This window comes from Saccopteryx bilineata, chromosome 3, assembly GCF_036850765.1.
Source record: "Saccopteryx bilineata isolate mSacBil1 chromosome 3, mSacBil1_pri_phased_curated, whole genome shotgun sequence".
Classification (NCBI taxonomy): Eukaryota; Metazoa; Chordata; class Mammalia; order Chiroptera; family Emballonuridae; genus Saccopteryx; species Saccopteryx bilineata.
The window spans coordinates 12,830,879-12,839,502 of NC_089492.1; positions in this window are offsets into that span (position 1 = coordinate 12,830,879).

Genomic DNA, 8,624 nt, shown 5'->3' on the forward strand with positions numbered 1-8,624 from the left:
CTAGCAGCTTCATATGTTTGTCTACACTTGGGATTATCGGTTTTAAAATTTTACTCACTTTGCTGGATTTTTGAAACTTTGACAAATATCTGCCTTTGAATTAGAATGTTTAGGCCATTTACATTTAATGTAATGATTGATATACATGTAGTTTGGCTTAAGTCAACCAACTTATTTGTTCATTCATTTAACCTATCTGTTCTTTCTTCTTATTTTCATCTTTTCTTGACTTCTTTTGGATTATTGAGTATATTTTAGGGTTTGCTCTAGGTTTTATATTATGCATCTTTGCCTTAACAGTTCTATCTTTAAATTGTGTTATAAACCTTCATGTATAATGTGAAGATCTTTAAAAAGTACACTTCCCTTCTCTCCCTTCTCTTTCTGTGTGAGTGTGTGTGTGAGTGTGTGTGTGTGTATGCTCTTATTCTTATCATACAGATGCTTCCATATAAAGTCTAAATTTTTTTACTGAAACAGCTAATTTTTTAAATTAAAAATGAGAAAAACTCATTTATATTTACCCAAATATTTATCATTTTTAAAGCTTTTTATTGCTTTGTATAACAAGTTTACAAATGATGCCACTCAATAAACGTTTGCTGGGTAAATGAATGATTGCATTTTAAGTAAGTGAACAAAGGCCCTTAGCCTCTTTGAGACTCCATTTCTTCATCTTTAAAATGGGTAATAATATCTTTTGGCAGCTGTCACAAAATGATTATGCAGATCAAATAGAATAAAGAACTATTGGAAATAGTTTAGTGCCCTGAAAAATCATTTAGCCTGTATATCTTTAAATATTTTTTTACCCTATTTCCTCTTTGTTATGGGACTTCAATTGCTTGCATTTTAGACCTTTTCACAATATTTTATACATCTTGTTCTTTCTTTCTTGTAGTTTACATAGTTTTTCCTCTGTACTTAAATCTAGATATTTCTTATGTTCTGTGCCAACTCCGCCATGGACATCACGACTACCCCGAGGCAGGGTAATCACTTGGCAATGATGGGGAGAGGGCTGAGTTTTTTTTGTTTGTTTGTTTTTTGTTTTTAGAAAGGAGAGAGAGAGGGAGAGACAGAGAGAGAGAGAGAGAGAGAGAGAGAGAGAGAGAGAGAAGAGAAAGACTGAGAGAGAGAGAAAGGGGGAGGAGCAGGAAGCATCAACTCCCATATGTGCCTTGACCAGGCTAGCCCAGGGTTTCGAACCGGCGACCTCAGCATTTCCAGGTCGATGCTTTATCCACTGCGCCACCACAGGTCAGGCCTGGATATTTCTTATTACCCTCTCTTAAAGTTTACTAATCCTCTCTTCTATCATATCCAATTTACTATTCAATCTACCTGTTAAGTTCTTAATTTCAATTACAGGTATTGATTGACTTACAACCTATGCAATTTACGACCATTTGACTTTACCACCACAATTGCTAGCCATGACTGCTCTGCGTCTGGCAGCACAAGCATTGCCCAGCTCGGCGTACAACAGTGCAGACCAGCTTCCGGCAGCACTACCATCTCCGCGTGCACCATTTCAACTGTTATCCCAGTATCCCAGACTCAGTACAGCAATTTGTGTTTTGCGTCTTGGATATTTTTCATCAAACTCCTCCCAAGATGTCTACCAAGAGGAAATTGTCTTTGTCTTTGACTTAAAGATTTTTGTAACATCAATTCTCAGTACTGTACATATAGCCTATGCAACTTATAACCAAATCGTGTTATGACCGGTCAGAACCAATTGTGGTCGTAACTCGAGCACTAGCTATATTAGGCTGTTTAGTTCTAGAGTTTTCGATTTGAGTTTTTCTATAGAGCCAATTCTCCACTTTACCATCAGCTTCTTGAAAAAATTAATACCAGTTATTTGAAAGACTACTTGTTAACCTCAAAGTCTGGATTATCTAAGGGTCTTTTTCTATTGCCTGATTTTTTTTGAGGGGGGGTGGGGTTGATCTTTCGGTTCTCTTTTATTGTAATATCTGGTAATTTTTTAAATTAAAGCCTGGGAATTCTCTTGAAAAATTGTAGAGAATCTAGACAATGTTACAGTTCTCCAGGGAAGCTTTACTTTTCTTCTTGGATACGATTAGTATACGAACAGTTTTCCCCTTAATCCAATCAGAAATGGAAATGGTTTTCTAAGGCCTGATCTATTTCCAGTTGCCCTTACTCTTAGGACACAGACCTTCAGTGGTCTTATTAACAGTCTGGTCTATTTACCAGGCCTTCCCCCTTCTGGCAGCACCTCCAGATTGGCAAAAAAAGTTTGCTTAGATATTTAGACTCTGGCTGTCATCTTCTAATTGACTTTCCTAATCAAATGCAAATGCCTTAAGGGGAAAAGCGGTAAATATCACTCACTTCTCTCCAGCTCCTTTGTCTGTGATCTTGTTCTCTCAAGTCCTAGCTACCTTGGTGGCTCTCAGTCCCTTCAAACAGCTATTTTTGTTTTTTGTTTGATCAATTGTTTGATTTGTAATCTAGTCTTTCCAGCTATTCTTGGCAGGAGAAACAGTGTATCACAAACAACTATCTAATGCAGAGAAGCAAATGTGCGTCCACCCTCTTTCTGACAGACAAACTCACCCTTTTAGTCTTAGATGCCATTTCACCAGAAAATGTCCCCTTAATATGGTTCACCCAACTCCATCCTCCTCTCTTGACTCCTCTCGCCCCCTCATCTTTAATCCCATAATACCCTGGTATGGTTCTTACACGGCGTGCAAACCATTGTTTATAATTACCTGATTTTGTGTCTCTCTCTTCCACACTACACCATGAACATCTTAAAGCCAGGTCCTAGGATTTATTCATCTCAGTGTGCTCCATGCTTAGTACAATGCCTAGCTTAGAAAACATAGGCATCAGTATGAGTTTCATTGGTTCTCCATAGATGTTCAGAAAAGAGTCAAAAGCCAACCAAATCCATCAAAAATGGGATTTCCTTGACCCTAGATGCTGTCACCAGGAGTGCAAGACTTTTCATGTCCCTCTTCAGTCTTTTTGATGTCCCTGCAACTAGCCTTAAGAACATGGCCACTAAAATTCAGGTGGTATGCTCTATACATCCCAAGTCTCCACTTTGAAAGGGGGGAGTGATCCACCCAGACAAATCACTTCACCTCTTTTGTCTCTAGATCCCTCACATGTAAAATAGGACTATATTAAAAAATCGACCTTCCTGAGTTATATGAGTCTGTTATATGTTTATGGTTAAACAAACAGATTTTGGAGTTAGATAGCCTGGGTGCCAATCCTGGCTAAGCTACTCACAAGCTGTGTGATGTTGGGCATGTTAATTAACTTCCCTGTGTTGGTAAGGAATTAACATACACGAAAGTCTTAGAGCAGTGCCTGGCGCAGAGTAATTATTAGCCATTAGTATTCTGTGAGGATCATAGAATATAAAATATAAGTTACTACAATATAAGTAACATAAAATACCATGTTGTTTATTACCATGATGACTTACTATTATGATAATGAAATCATTTTGTCTGTAAAAGAGCAATTTAACAGTGAGGCTTCAGTGGCTGCTACCAAATGACATATTTAACTAAAATATGAAGATTCAACCTTATACTGTTGGCTTCTTAAACTTGCTAAAAAAAAAAAAAAAGGGAAAGAAATGTTCAGCCCCAACGTTTACTCTGAATAACTCACATACGAGAATTGAGGTTTTCTTGGTACTTCCTCAAATCTATAAATCAAACACCCAGGGTGTTAGATGTTTCCCCAACCACAGACTGCGGGCAGACTGGGCCAGAGACAGTTTCTGAGAAGGGACAGTATCCTTTGGACAGTATGGCAGTCTCTGTGACATCTCTCGTCCCGAGACTCCATATTCAGGACCAAGGAGCACTCGGATAGCGTTACAGAGATGGGGACAGTACAGGTGAGTCTCTCCGTGACCAAGACCTTGGCCAGGCTGGAAGGGACTTGGACATGAATTTCCAGAGGAGTTCGCAGGATAGGCAAGAGCAAGGGCTCCAAGCAGCTGGCTAAGACCTGGGTTGTTTCAGAATCTGATCTTACCAGAACGAGGTGCTGCCTGAGCCACACAGAACCCTGAAGGTGCCAGATGACTGGGGAGTCCCAGAGGGAAAACCAGGCTCTGACCCTGGCAAGAACACCCAGCAAGTGTGGAGGACAGAGGGGCCATGGAGGGCTCAGTTACAGAGCTGGGAGTTAGTTCGGAACTGGGCAGTGATTGGTTCAGAGCCAGAACAGAGTCAGCAGAAAATACTGGGCCTGGCTGGGTAGCTCAGCTGCAAAGAACATCGTCCCAACACACCAAGGTTGCAGGTTTGATCCCATCAGGGCACATACCAGAATCAACCAATGTATGCATAAGTAAGTGGAACAACAGATCAGTGTTTCTCTCTCTCTTTTTCAAATCAATCAATAAAAATAAATTTAAAAAAGAAAATGCTGAAGAAACAGAGAGCAGGGGGACACTCTGGGATACTTGGGGCACGTGTTAATGCAGGTTGCTAGGTCCTACTCTCAGAGTCTGACTACGGCAATCTGGACAGGAGCCAGAAATCTGCATTTTTAACAACCACCCAGATGATTCTGACATTGAGGGTCCTTGGGCCACCTTTTCAGAGAGCAGTGGGGTCTATTTTGCCCAAAGGGTCAAGGCTGTGGCCTCTTGGTAGGGGTGTCCTGCTGAGTGTGGGTAGCCTTGGACACCCAGGGGTTGACAATAATTAGTAAGAAGCCAAAGAGAGTCAGGACAAGCAAACCATCCCCCACCCCCATACCTGGGACAGCTGCTTGTGTTCTACGCCTTTGTGTGAACCCAGAAAAGATGACCCCTGTGGGAAGAACTTGATAAAAGTGCCCATTCTTCTGGCTGGAGAAGCCAAACCAAGGCCTGGGAGCAGAAACAAGGTGGGGTTCAGTCCCCACTTGTTCTCTTGGCTGGGCGGCCTCACAGGACCTGAGACAGTAAGGTTAGGTGGCCCTTTGGTCCTTTCAGTCCCTGACAGTGGCACACACAGAGGCTCTGGAGGCCAAGAGGGAACTCTGATGGGGCCAGAGGAACACAGCAGCTAGAGCCCGCGTTCTGGAAGCAGTCAGGACTGAGCCCAAGTTTTTTCTCTACTGCACACTGGTTACATGAGCAGGAATGAGTTCCCTACCCCCTTCCTACACCTCAAGAACTTAGCGTATAAAACAGAACAGTATGATTGCCCACCAGTGGGGTGTGATCAAAGCCAAGGTTGCATTCAACAACTCTCAGGAACTCTGGGTAAACTTCAGTAACCCCTAGTGACTGCAGGAAGTTGGGTACTGTGTGTCTTTCCCCCACAACCTCACTATGGGGAAGACTGTTATAAAGAAAGCAAACATGAGCCTGACCTGTGGTGGCATAGTGGATAAAGCGTCAACCTGGAACGCTGAGGTTGCTGGTTCAAAACCCTGGGCTTGCCCGGTCAAGGCACATATGGGAGTTGAAGCTTCCTGCTCCTCCCCCCTTCTCTCTCTCTCTCTCTCTCTCTCTCCTCTAAAATGAATAAATAAAAATAATTTAAAAAAATTAAAAAAAAGAAAAAGAAAAAAAGAAAGCAAACATGAGACAGCATTGGGCCATAGACGAACACAATTAGCAGACAGGCACAAAATACTGCCGTTCCGTAAGCTCAATGAGGTCCTTGCTCTCTATCCTTAGACGGTCCACCAAGCACGTGCAAAAGTTCTCTCCAAGGCCCATAAGGTCTGGTCCAGAGATGCCAACAGCAGAGTCAGAAGCCCAACAGGTTCTAAACACATCACCCACTTCCACACAATTGTGTTTTAGAATATCTAAACTATTGCTATTGCTATAACCTTTTCCTTTCTCTTCAATAACTTTGATACAAAGAAGTTTAGTGGTATATTAGGTGTATCAATGATTGGTCTGAAGCTTCTTCCAAAAAAGGTTTAGTTGTACACAGCTGTGGGAAGACCTAATGTCTCCAGAATAAAAAGGAAGCCTTGAACTCCACTAGGACAGTTTTGCTTAAATAAAAGAGTGGTGGCCCTGGCTGGCTGGCTCAGTGGATAGAGCATTGGCCCAGCTTATGGATATCGTAAGTTCGATTCCTGGTCAGGGCACACAAGAGAAGCAACTATCAAATTGGTTCAAGCATGGCCCCAGGCTCTGAGGATAGCTCGCTTGGTCTGAGCATGTCAGCCTGAAGTACTAAAAATAGCTCTGTTGATTCAAGCATCGTCCCCAGATGGAGGTGGCTGGGTGGATCCCAGTCAGGGAGCATGCAGGAGTCTGTCTCACTATTTCTCTTCCTCTCACTTAAAACAAAACAAAGCGAAAGAAAGAAAGAGTGGTGATGAGCAGTGACTGTTCTAGACAGGGCCAGCCGTCTACCTGTCATGATGTCTTAGTTCAGACTGCTCTAACAAAATACTATAGACTGGGTGGCTTAAACAACAAAGATTTAGTTTCTCACAGTTTTGGAAGCTGGGACATCCAAGATCAAGTTGTCAGCAGAAAGGGTTCCTTGTGAGGACCCTCCTCCTAGCTTTCAGACACCCACCGTCTTGTCATGTGTGAACTCTGCTCTCTCTTTTCCCTTCTTATAAGGACACAGATCCCATCATGTAGGCCCCACCCTCCTGACCTTATCTAAATCTAATTACCCCCCAAAGGCCTCACCTCCAAATACCATCACATTGGGAAATTAGCATGTCACCATATGAATTATAGGACACAGACATTCAGTCTATAACACATAGTGGTTTTATTTGCTATTTAATGTCACACTCCCTCCAGCTTGGGGATACTTCTGGGCATTGCCAACCCTCACAGGTGCATGGGATCACACACCCCATTCAACCCCAACCCTCTCTCAGCCTCTTTTAGGGTCAAAGGGCAGCAGCAGTTACTAAGTGGGGGCAGAGGAGTGGGCATCCAAGAACCCACCCCAGGCAGATGGGAGGGAACAGGAGGCAGGGCACTATGTGAGCTGAGTCTCCAAGCCCTGGGGCATTCTTCATTATCCCTTCTGACTTTGCTATCAAAACACTGCCGAGCATTAGGTCCCAAGCATGGGACTCCCTGCTGAGTGCAGGGACCTGTGAGGCTGTACTGGTCACCTGCCCTGATGCTGGAACTCAGAAAACTCAGGTGGAGGGAATTCAACATCAGTTCACTAAGTCACTAACACTGAAAAGTCAATAGCAGAGCACCTGGAACAGCATACTACCCTTAATCGGTGCTCAAAAATATTTGAACACTGGGATTTCGAAAGTTCAAAGCTATTGAAAATAGGCCCAGATATAGAGATCAATGCAAAATCCTCCCCAAATCAAAGTCTAGATCACAGTTTCTTGACCTCAGCACTGGTGACATTGTGACAGGTAATTCTTTGTCTTGGGTTCTGTTTTGCATATTATAGGATGTTTAGAGCACCCCTGATATCTGCCCACTAGATACCAGTGGTCCACCCCACACACACCACCACTCAACCTTTATGACAACCAAAAATGTCTTCACTTGTTGCCAAATGTCCCCTGGGAGACCTATAGTATTTGCTCCTGGTGGAAAACCACTAGGATAAAATTTGGCATTTAGCCGTTATTTTGTTTATGTTTGACGAACAAATAATAGATTATACTCCCAGATTTTAAAGTTAAATGCTGGTGGTCTATTTATATGGCCTTTCATTTTTTTTTTTTTAACCTAACATATGTCTGTTTGGAAACTACTGTGCCTTCTTAATTATCCAAACGCATAGCAGCCTGCGTCAGCGTCAGCCGTGACATTAAGTGGAGAGAGGCTGTCTTCTTGCAGAGGAAATGCAGAGTACCCTTCAGAATATCCAACAAAGATGGTACTGCCATGTAATCAACACTTCATCACCAAGGTTTGGGGAGAAGCAGATGTGTCACTCGAGAAAAAAAAAAACCCAGAGTGTGCAAAAATCACTTCTGTTTGGCTTGAGGACGCATGCTGCATTTGTGTGTTGGTTTCTCTTTGCAAATCAACGGAACTGGGGTTTGTTGAGGCAGATGTAGAAATGAGAGAGGAAGCCATCGGGGCTGGTCGGAATCTGAAAGTCGGAAGGAAGACAAAAGGAAGACGAAAGGTCAACAATGTGCATCTGACCAAAGAAACATTACTGAACGAAACGCTCTCCTCTTCTGCTCTTTGAATCCTTCTTGGAATGAAGAGACTATAAATCACTTACTGAAACGAAGGTAAGGGGAACAGAGTTGAGATACGCGGAACACTGTTGGTGCCCCTTCCAGAACTCTCAAGTCTCCCGGCTCGGTGCCTCTCCCGCACATGTGTCGGCTGACTGAGCTCACCTGTAACTTTCCTCACAGCATCGCGCTCGGGTAATTGGCAGGTGCATGTGGTGGGGTGGGGTAGGGTACCGCTCCTTTGACCTGAGCCAGGACAAACAGAGGTATGATTTATGCTCCAGAATTCCCCATGGGATCAGGGGGAGGCTGGGACATCAGCTGAAATCACGCCCTTCGCTGCCTTCTTCCCATTCCTCAGCCTGCTTCCTCCACTCCCTTGCTCGCTTCTCCTGGGACTTCTTCCTTGCCATCAATTCCTCTCAAGTCCTTGGCTGAGGGTCTGCTTCCAGGAAGAACTGGCCTAAGAC